At 25.8% G+C, this 12,953-nt stretch overlaps 1 long non-coding RNA gene across 8 annotated transcripts in view; it reads right to left on the reverse strand.

The window, feature by feature from the left end:
- Positions 1-808: 808 nt before the first annotated feature.
- Positions 809-12,953, reverse strand: part of LOC129960078 (uncharacterized) — a 78,183-nt gene continuing 66,038 nt past the window's right edge. For all 8 annotated transcript variants that reach the window (XR_008783524.1, XR_008783523.1, XR_008783518.1 and 5 more), the window contains 3 exons: positions 12,381-12,472; positions 5,571-5,662; positions 809-924 (listed from right to left, as the gene is read on the reverse strand). This is a non-coding gene — a long non-coding RNA (uncharacterized LOC129960078). The remainder of the gene's footprint in view (positions 925-5,570; positions 5,663-12,380; positions 12,473-12,953) is intronic.

The following is a 12,953-nucleotide window of genomic DNA, read 5'->3' on the forward strand; positions in this document are numbered from 1 at the left end:
TCATCCTTTTTGAATGACGCTTTATTTGTTTCATTGCGTTATTTAAAAAAACCCAAAGGTGGTGATTGTTTATTAAACTTCCAAAGGTGGTTGTTTTATTAAAAAACTTCCAAAGGTGGTTGTTTTATTAAAAAACTTCCAAAGGTGGTAATTTTATTAAAAAACTTCCAAAGGTGGTAATTTTATTTTAAAAACTTCCAAAGGTGGTAATTTTATTAAAAACTTCCAAAGGTGGTAATTTAAAAAACCCAAAGGTGGTGATTGTTTATTAAACTTCCAAAGGTGGTTGTTTTATTAAAAAACTTCCAAATATGGTGATTTTATTAAAAAACTTCCAAAGATGATTATTTTGTTAAAAAACTTCCAAAGATTATTATTTTGTTAAAAAACTTCCAAAGATTATTATTTTGTTAAAAAACTTCTAAAGATGGTGATTTGTTTATTAAACTCCCAAATATGGTAATTTGTTTATTTTTTTACTAAACTTTAAAAGTTAGTAATTTAAAAAATGCAAAAATGATGATTTTTTTTATTAAATTTCAAAATTTGGTGATTTAAAAAAATCTCATAATTACTTGCTAAGCACATTATATACAAGGAACATTAAGATAAATTAGCAGGATCAAAGTCATTTTGCGTAGAATAAAAATGAGCAAGATTAAGTACAAATGCTTGAACAAATTTTTAATCCTCTGTGAATCACAACAAAATGTTTGAGCAAAAAATATTACACTAGTTTGTACTGAATCACTATAATAACACAGAAGTAGGTTGAACAAAATTATTTAATTCACAAAAAAGTCTGAATTCAAATACATGAAAGAAAATGACTGGACAATGGGTTGGAAAACAAAGGGCTTTTTTTTAATATTTACCCCTTCAACTCTGAATTTATTGCTTGTGAATATTTTCCGTTCTTTATTGCTAAATTGAGGAAGTAAAAAAAGCATCTAATTATTACAGTTACTTTCATTGTCAATTTTTACATACAATAAATTCACCATAAAATTCTAAAGATTTTTATGCTTTTTTTAACCGACTTGTTAGAAAATTCTTATATCACAAACTAAACACAGAGAATGAAATCAATAGAACTCTTTTATAACAATCATAACAAAAGTTTTTCAAGAAATATTCCACATAAACTAAACTTTTCTCAAAAAAAGGGGAGGGGTTCTGTGAAAAAATATAAATTCGACAATTATCTCTCTTTTATAAAAAATGGATCAACTAAATTATTACTTTTAAAAAATTGAGACTCGACATTGAATCCATTTTTTTATGCAAAGAAATCTAATGTATTCTCTGTGTTTGAGAAAAATGTACAATTTCAAGTTATAATTTAACATTCCCGTTTTTTAATAATAAGGGGATATTTATAAAAGTGCCGTTCTGCAAATGCACTATAGATTAATAATCTTTTTAGAGTTTTAATATATTTTCGTAAAAATTTTGTTTTTTTAATAAGTTTCGACAAATATCCCCCTTTTTATAAATATACAGTAGACTCCCGATTATCCGCGCCTGCCGCACTAAGTTTTTATTTTGCTTCCAAGCAAAGAGAAAATGCTTCCAAAGCAAGAAGCAAACACAAATGACTGATTTCTTCAAAAAGGTGTAGTTTTACAGTTATGCTTTTGTAATTACATAATACATTACAGTATTAAAACAGTACATATGTATTCATTTTTCTGTGTATCCTTGACGCCTCTCGTAAGTACAAAGCACTTTTCTGTTTTCATTAACAAAATGCATTTTAGGTTAATTTTGAGTGATATACTAAAACATTAAGCGTTCGTTAAACATTTCCTGCTGTTTATTTTACGTTTTATTGTACATAAAACGATTTTTCAAAGTTGGAATGACTGTTTTCTCTTTTGCTATACCCGTTTTTAGCTTTTTTCGGATTATCCGCGATTTTTGTTATCCGTGGCGGCCGCGCCACCCAATCCCGCGGATAATCGGGAGTGTACTGTATATCAAAGCAGAAAACAGTTTGTACGAAATGAGATTGTAAAATGCTCTCCAAAATAAAACTATCGGTATAGAAAAGTTTTTTCAATAATTATTCGAAAAGTTTTTTAATTATTTATTCTAAAAGTTATTCATTTCGGTTGAAAAATTTCGAAGAGACAAGCTTCCGCGTGTCTGTTTATTGATCTTGGTCGTCTCGCCATGAAGGACGCAGCGAAGCGAAGCGTACGAATGCACTTAAATGAAAAACCTTGTGAAAATATCTGTCGAAAATTTATAACTTTTTAAAGATGAAATTTCTCCCTTTGATTAGCCCGGTAAACAAATTCATGTGATAAAATATTATTCAATTTTATAAGGTTGGTTTGAAAAACTTTTAACCAACTTTGAATAATTTATTGTAAAAATGAAACCGACTTTGGTTTGAAAACATTTAACCAACTTTGAATAATTTATTTTAAAAAGGAAACAATAGTCTGAAATTTTATCTTTGGATGAAATTTTTATTTTCAAAAAAATTCAACGTTGATTAAAAAAAGGAATAAAAAAATGTATCCATTTCGATTGTTGGATTAAAAAAGGTTAAACATCAAAATTGGTAAAATACATTAAAAAATAGAGAGAGTTTCATAAAGTGTAAAAAAATGCACTCTATGAAACTCTCTCTATATTTTTTATTTTTTTATTTACACTTTATAAAACTCTCTCTCTTTCTCTATATTTTGTTATCAGCGTAAATTATTAATGCATCTATTTTCGGTTGGGTATGCATCAACTAAGTTACTGTATTTTACTTTCACTTAGAAACAGACTCGTGGAAAACTGACTGCCCCATAATTACTTATTTAATGGCAGTTAATGTGTAATCATCTCTCTACTATCTGTTATTTACATCAAAAGTAGGAAGTGGTTTTTGTTTTTTCATTTATACTGTTAAATTCAAAGTTTTTTTAAAATTGACTATTGAACTATATTTTGAAATTTATTAAATCTTTTTACATTATTCGTTAGAGGTTTCGGTGCAATAATATATCTAAGTTAATAATGTTTTTATAGCATCTTGATTGTTGTAAGTTTATATCTTGAAATATCTGTATTGTGTGTTTTAATGATTTGTATTGATGTATGATTTCAATCATTGAAAAGTTTTGAAGAATATATGTTTTAAATATTAAAGAATTCTTTATGATAATTTTAAAGTTTTTTTTTTATGTATTTTTTATAAGCATGAATTAATTTATCATAACTGATATATATCTTGGTCTGCAATTTTGTGTACTGAAAACAAAACTGTCTATTTGAATTTTTTATACCATTTTATGTCCTTGAGTGGTGTTTCAAGTCCCGTGAAGTATTCATAATCTCAGTTGTGATGTCTTAAGTACTCATAATCATAGTCTCTTTAGCTATTCAGAATTTTTTCATTAACATTCAGATAAAGAAATATAAACAATAGGATTAAGCTATGAAGTTACTCCTTTTGAGAAAGAAAAGTGCAATTCAGCATTTTTTGATTTTATAATGACACCATTAAAAGATTGTATATGTAGCATGAACCATAACTCAGAAAATGAACACACATCTCAATCGAAAGACATAAATGTATCAGAAATAGTTATTTCATGATTCTGTCAGAATGTGTTCATGTTATATTAAGATTAGACTGGTGGAAGTGGATCTTCATAGTTCCAAATATGTCACATGATTATCACTTGAAAGATGGTGCCTTAAATTATTATTGTTATTATACACTCACTAATTTTTTTTCATCGATTCTATTTACAAGAAATCAAATTTCTATGTACAATGAATTAATTTCACTAATGTCTAGTGAAAATCCCATAGAAATGCTTGAATGATATCAACTCGGCTTTTCTAGGGATTATTTCTCTGACTTGATTTATTAAGCAGGTAGGCTGTAAATTTTAGTTGCATTCTGTTTTTTATATTAATATAAATAGTTTCCTAATGAAATCAAATTTTTATCTGACTATTTAATCTCCAAAAGAAATGTATTTTATTAATTTAAAATAAATTATTCCCTGTGTTTATGAGAATAACCAAATAAGAAGTTACAACTGTAAAAAAGTATAATTTAAAATCAATCAAAACTGTATGAAAGTGAGAGAATTTAAATAAAAACAAAAATCTATTTAATCAAAGCTAATAATTATATGCCAATTTAAATAATATTATAATAATGCTGAATTTTACTGAGCAAGAGAAGAGTTTATTAGTATCTCATATCTAAAACTTTTGTAAAATTTTGAATGAGTAAACAGTTGTTACATTGAAAATATATAGTTCTGAAAAATGTCAATAAGAGTGATATTAATTATGATTATTTTAGTCGATATCTTCATATAGAGTATATGGATGATTTATGAATAGTAAATAACCATATCTTTGTGAAAATGTTGTACAAAGAGTACTAAAAAACATCAATATTCTTTTTACTTCACGAAACTTAATTTTCCTAATACCAGTATGAAAATTTCTATATAAAATTTATTTTTTACTTGACTCCTTTGGGAGATACTTTTTGTTTTGTATTGAATGGAATAAAAATGTACTCCATTATAAAGAAGCAATAAATTATGATAAATAAAACTAAGCAGAAAATGAAATATATTATAATTGCTAGAAACATTTCTATAATTATCATGAAAAACTTCAGTTGAAATAAAAACTAAATAAGACTGGGCAACAAATAATTAATGAAAGAAAAGATTCATTCAACATTTGTGATTTAAAAATTATGTAAAGTATTTATAGTCTGTGGTTTCATGAAACATGTAAAAAAGAGAACCCAGCTTAAGTTTTAGGATGAATGACATGAAGTCAAATATAATATTCAGGGAAATCACTTCTGATATTTGGCAGCCCCAGTAATTTAACAAATACTTATGCCCTTTATAAAAAAAGAGAAGAAATTCATACAGAAATCAGCAATACAAAATTAAAAAGAAAACAGACAACTGATTAGAACCCCCCCCCCCCCCTCCTTATTAATAAAAATGACACTCTTCATGATTTAAAAAAATTGAACTAATAATCATTTGGAAATATTTTCTTCCAGATACTCAAAATTACTAAACAATTATAAGAATATAATAACAGTATAAAATATACTTCAACAACTGAGGAATAATTTTTTTTTTCAAATCTGTATTTATTCCAATTCGATATGAATAAAACATAATGGAAAATCATTAAAAAATTTATATTCAAATAAAATAAATTTGAACTCCAGCTGAATGGTGAAACACAACCGCACACATACGAAAAAAAATTATTAAACAATTATAAGAATATTATGATAATATAAAATTTATTTCAACAACTGATAAATAAAAAATTTTTTTCAAATCTGTATTCATTCCAAGTTGATATGAATAAAACATAATAGACAATCAGTGGAAAATTTATAGTGAAATAAAATAAATTTGAACTTCATTTGAATGGTGAAACACACACACACACAACTGGTCACTAAATAAACAGGGAATGAAAGATACTGTATGGAAAATTAAATTCAAGTGAAGTGTTTTATCTCTGTGGTATGAAATAAAATATTAAAAAAATGTAAACCTTACTTTTGAGTATCAGTGTCATGAAGACCAATTTCATATCTATATAAATTCATTCTGATCTTGGGCATCAAAAAAATTTTAGAAACAAATATGCCCTGAAAATAAAAAAGAAGAAATGAATTAAATAATCAGGAAAACAGAATTAAAAATAAATCATTCATAATTTTACAATTTTTTTAATCTAATTAATAAAAATAAGACTCTTTAAAAGATTAAAAAACAAAACAATTATCATTGGGAAAAATTTTCAAATTGTCACACAAATATTAAAGAATAGTGTAAATATAATGACAGTACACATTTTACTGTAATAACTAGACAGTAATAATTTGTGCTGGAAATGTGTTTTCATTCCAAGTAGGATATGAATATAATATAATCTAAACAGAGAGAAAACTTTAAATTGCGATGAAATATATCTGAACTTTAGTTGAAATAAAAACTTAAGAATCCAGCTTAAGTTTCAATATGAATGACTGTAATAACTGGAAAATAATAATTTGGGTTGGAAAAGTGTTTTCATTCCAAGTAGAATATGTATATAATATAATCTACACAGAAACTTTAAATTGCAATGAAATATATCTGAACTTCAGTTGAAATAAAAACTTAATAAGACTGGGCAACAAATATTTAATGAAAGAAAAGATTCATTGAGCATGTGTGATTTAAAATTCATGTAAAGTATTTCAAGTTTGTGGTTTCAAGAAACATGTAAAAAGGAGAATCCAGCTTAAGTTTCAGGATGAATGCCATGAAGACAAATATATTATTCAGGGAAATTATTTCTGATGTCTGGCAGGCCCATAAATTTTACAAATATTTATGCCCTTTATTAAAAAGAGAAAAAATGCTTATAGAAATCAGCAATACAAAATTAAAAAGAAAAAAGAAAAGTCATTAGAAAAATTCTCTCCCCCCCCCCCCTACTAATAAAAATGAGACTCTTCATGCATTAAACAAACTGAAGTAATAATCATTTGGAAATATTTTCTTCCATATTCTCAAAATTACTAAACAGTTATAAGAATATAATGACAGTATAAAATATATTTCAATAACTGATATATAAAAATTTTTGTTTCAAATCTGTATTCATTCCAAGTTGATATGTATAAAACATAATGGTTAATCATTGGAAAATTTATATTGAAATGAAATAAATTTGAAATCCAGCTGAATGGTGAAACACACAGACTCACACACAAACAGACAGACACATGCACAAACACACACACAAAATTACTAAACAATTATAAGAATAGAATGACAGTATAAAATTTATTTCAACAACTGATAAATAATTTTTTTTTCAAGTCTGTATTCGTTGCAAGTTGATATGAATAAAACATAATAGACAATCATTGGAAAATTTATATTGAAATAAAATGAATTTGAACTCCAGCTGATTATGAAACACACACACACTCAAAAAGTGACAGTACACATTTTACTGTAATAACTGGAAAATAATAATTTGTGTTGGAAAAGTATTTTCATTTCAAGTAGAATATGTATATAATATAATCTACATAGAGAGAAAACTTTAAATTGCAAAGAAATATATCTGAACTTCAATTGAAATAAAAACTTAATAAGACTGGGCAACAAATAATGAATGAAAGAAAAGATTCATTGAGCATGTGTGATTTAAAATTCATCTAAAGTACTTCAAGTCTATGGTTTCAAGAAACATGTAAAAAAGAGTATCCAGCTTAAGTTTCAGGATGAAGGACATGAAGACAAATATAATATTCAGGGAAATCATTTCTGATGTGTGGCAGCCCCATAAATTTTACAAATACTTATGCCCTTTATAAAAAGAGAAGAAATGCATATAGATATCAGCAATAAAAATTAAAAAGAAAAATGATTTGAAAATCCCCCCCCCTACTAATAAAAATTATACTCTTCATACTTTAAAAAAAAATTGAATAATAATCATTTGGAAATATTTTCTTCCATTTACTCAAAATCACTAAACAATTATAAGAATATAATGACAATTTAAAATATATTGCAACAACTGATAAATTAAAATGTTTGTTTCAAATCTTAATTCATTCCAAGTTGATATGAATAAAACATAATGGACAATCATTGCAAAAGTTATATTGAAATAAAGTAAATTTGAACTCCAGCTAAATAGTGAAACACACACACACACACAAAAGTACTAAACAATTATAAGAATATAATGACAGTATAAAATTTATTTCAACAACTGATAAATATTTTTTTTTTCAAATCAGTATTCATTCCATGTTGATATGATTAACACAAACAGACAGACACATGCACAAACACACACACAAAATTACTAAACAATTATAAGAATAGAATGACAGTATAAAATTTATTTCAACAAATGATAAATAAAAATATTTGTTTCAAATCTGTATTCATGCTATGTTGATATGAATAAATCATAATGGACAATCATTGGAATATTTATATTGAAATAAAATAAATTTGAACTCCAGCTGAATGGTGAAACACACACACACACACATACACACACACTTACACATACAAAATTACTAAACAATTATAAGTATATAATGACAGTATAAAATTTATTGTAACAATTGATAAATAAAAATTTTTGCTTCAAATATATATTCATGCCAAGTTGATATGAATAAAGCATAATGGAAAATCATTGAAAAATCTATATTGAAATGAAATAAATTTGGACACCAGCTGAAGGGTGAAACACACACACACACACACACAATTGGACACCAAATAAACAGTGAATGAAAGATGCTGCATGGAAAATGAATTTAAAATTCAACTGAAGTGTTTGATCTCTGTGGTATGAAATAAAATATTTAAAAAATATCAAGCTTACTTTTGAGTATCAATGTCAAGCAGCTCAATGGTGAAACATACACGCACACACAAAATTACTAAACAATTTTAAGAATATAATGACAGTATAAAATTTACTTCAACAACTGACAAATTAAAATTTTTGTTTCAAATCTGTATTCATTCCAAGTTCATATAAATAAATTATAATGGACAATCATTTTAAAATTTATATTCAAATGAAATAAATTTGAACTCCAGCTGAATGGTGAAACACACACACACACTCATACACACATACAGAGACATACACACACACACAAACACACACTCACACACACACACACACAAATATACAGAATTACTAAGCAATTATAATAATATAATGACAGCATAAAATTTATTTCAACAACTGACAAATTAAAATTTTTGTTTCAAATCCGTATTCATTCTAAGTTGATATGAATAAATTATAATGTACAATCATTGGAAAATTTATATTCAAATGAAATAAATTTGAACTCCAGCTGAATGGTGAAACACACACACACACACATACACACATACAGAGACATACACACACACACAAACACACACTCACTCACACACACACACACACACACACACAAACATACAGAATTACTAAGCAATTATAATAATATAATGACAGCATAAAATTTATTTCAACAACTGATAAATAAATTGTTTTTTTCAAATCTGTATTTATTCCAATTCGATATGAATAAAACATAATGGAAAATCATTGGAAAATTTATATTGAAATAAAATAAATTTGAACTAAAGCTAAATGCTGAAACACACACACACACAAACATACAAAATTACTAAGCAATTATAAGAATATAATGACGGTATAAAATTTGTTTCAACAACTGATAAATAAATTGTTTTTTTTTCAAATCTGTATTTATTCCAATTCGATATGAATAAAACATAATAGAAAATCATTTGAAAATTTATATTTAAATAAAATAAATTTGAACTCCAGGTGAAAGGTGAAACACACACACACACACACACATACACACATTCACACACACACATGCAACATTACTAAACAATTATAAGTATATAATGACAGTATAAAATTTATTTCAACAACTGACAAATTAAAATTTTTGTTTCAAATCCGTATTCATTCTAAGTTGATATGAATAAATTATAATGTACAATCATTGAAAAATTTATATTCAAATGAAATAAATTTGAACTCCAGCTGAATGGTGAAACACACACACACACACACAAACATACAGAATTACTAAGCAATTATAATAATATAATGACAGCATAAAATTTATTTCAACAACAGATAAATAAATTGTTTTTTTCAAATCTGTATTTATTCCATTTTGATATGAATAAAACATAATGGAAAATCATTGGAAAATTTATATTTAAATAAAATAAATTTGAACTCCAGGTGAAAGGTGAAACACACACACACACACACACACATACACACACTCACACACACACATACAAAATTACTAAACAATTATAAGTATATAATGACAGTATAAAATTTATTTCAACAACTGACAAATTAAAATTTTTGTTTCAAATCCGTATTCATTCTAAGTTGATATGAATAAATTATAATTTACAATCATTGGAAAATTTATATTCAAATGAAATAAATTTGAACTCCAGCTGAATGGTGAAACACACACACACACACATACACACATACAGAGACATACACACACACACAAACACACACTCACACACACACACACACACACACACAAACATACAGAATTACTAAGCAATTATAATAATATAATGACAGCATAAAATTTATTTCAACAACTGATAAATAAATTGTTTTTTTCAAATCTGTATTTATTCCAATTCGATATGAATAAAACATAATGGAAAATCATTGGAAAATTTATATTGAAATAAAATATATTTGAACTCCAGCTGAAAGGTGAAACACACACACACACACAGACACATACACACACTAACATACACACACACACACACATACAAAATTACTAAACAATTATAAGTATATAATGACAATATAAAATTTATTTCAACAATTGATAAATAAAAATTTTTGTTTCAAATCTGCATTTATTCCAAGTTGATATAAATAAATTATAATGGACAATCATTGGAAAATAGATATTCAAATGAAATAAATTTGAACTCCTGCTGAATGGTGAAACACACAAATACACACACATACACACACACAGAGACATACACACACACACAAACACACACACACACAAACATACAGAATTACTAAACAATTATAATAATATAATTACAGTATAAAATTTATTTCAACAACTGGTAAATAAGTTTTTTTTTTAAATCTGTATTTATTCTAATTCGATATGAATAAAACATAATGGAAAAACATTGGAAAATTCATATAGAAATAAAATAAATTTGAACTCCATCTAAATGGTGAAACACACACATACACAGCCATACAAAATTACTAAGCAATAATAAGAATATAATGACTGTATAAAATTTATTTCAACAACTGATAAATAAATATTTTTTTTCAAATCTGTATTTATTCCAATTCGATATGAATAAAACATAATGGAAAATCGTTGAAAAATTTATATTGAAATAAAATAAATTTGAACTCCAGCTGAAAGGTGAAACACACACACACACACACACACACACACACACACACACACACATACAAAATTACTAAACAATTATAAGAATATAATGACAGTATAAAATTTATTTCAACAACCGATAAATGAATTCTTTTTTTTAAATCTGTATTTATTCCAATTTGACATGAATAAAACATAATGGAAAATCATTGGAAAATTTATATTGAAATAAAATGAATTTGAACTCCAGCTGAATGTTGAAACACACACACACACACACACACACACACACACACACACACACACACACACACACACACACACACACACACACACACACACACACACACACACACACACACACACACACAAACACACACACACATACAAAGACACACACACACACAAAATTACTAAACAATTATAAGTATATAATGACAGTATAAAATTTATTTCAACAACTAAGAAATAAATGGTTTTTTTCAAATCTGTATCCATTCCAATTTGATATGAATAAAACATAATGGAAAATAATTGCAAAATTTATATTGAAATAAAATATATTTGAACTCCAGCTGAAGGGTGAAACAAACACACACACAAAATTACTAAAGAATTATGAGAATATAATGACATAATAAAATTTATTTCAACAATTGATGAATAAAAATTTTTCTTTCAAATCTGTATTCATGCCAAGTTGATATGAATAAAACATAATAGACAATCATTGGAAAATTTATGTTGAAACTAAATAAATTTGAACTCCAGCTGAAGGGTGAAACACACACACACACACACATACACGAAAAAAAAATTACTAAACAATTATAAGAATATAATGACAGTATAAAATTTATTTCAACAACTGATGAATATTTTTTTTTTCAAATCTGTATTCATTCCAAGTTTATATGAATAAAACATAATGGAAAAAAACTTAATTGGAAAATTTATATTGAAATAAATTAAATTTGAACTCCAGGTGAATGGTGAAACACACACACACACACAAAGACATGCACACATATAGACACTTACATACACACACACACACACACAAAATTACTAAACATTTATGAAAATATAATGACAGTATAAAATTTATTTCAAAAATTGATAAATAAAAATTTTTGTATCAAATCTATATTCATTCTAAGTTGATATGAATAAAACATAATGGACAATCATTGGAAAATTTATGTTGAAATTAAATAAATTTGAACTCCAGCTGAAGGGTGAAACACACACAAACACACAACTGGACACCAAATAAACAGTGAATGAAAGATGGTGTATGGAAAATCAATTTAAAATTCAAGTGAAGTGTTTGATCTCTGTGGTATGAAATAAAATATTTAAAAAATATCAAGCTTACTTTTGAGTATCAATGTCATGAATCCCAATTTCATATCTATATAAATTCATTCTGATCTTCGGCATCAAAAAAATTTTAGAATTAATTATGCCCTGAAAATAAAAAAGAAGAAACAATAAAATAATCAGGAAAATATAATTAATAATAAATCATTCATAATATTACAAATTTTTTAATCTAATTAATAAAAATGAGACTCTTTATCCTATTAATAAACGAAACAATTATCATTGGGAAAAATTTTCAAATTCTTACACAAATATTAAAGTATACTGTGAATACAATGACAGTACACATTTTACTGTAATAACTGGAAAATAATAATTTATGTTGGAAAAGTGTTTTCATTCCAAGTAGAATATGTATGTAATATAATCTACACAGAGAGAAAACTTTAAATTGCCATGAAATATATCTGAACTTCAGTTGAAATAAAAACTTAATAAAACTGGGCGACAAATAATGAACGGAAGAAAAGATTCAATGAGCATGTGTGATTTAAAATTCATGTAAAGTATTTCAAGTCTGTGGTTTCAAGAAAAATGTAAAAAAGAGAATCCAGCTTAAGTTTCA

Source organism: Argiope bruennichi, chromosome X2 (assembly GCF_947563725.1).
Source record: "Argiope bruennichi chromosome X2, qqArgBrue1.1, whole genome shotgun sequence".
NCBI classification, from domain to species: Eukaryota; Metazoa; Arthropoda; class Arachnida; order Araneae; family Araneidae; genus Argiope; species Argiope bruennichi.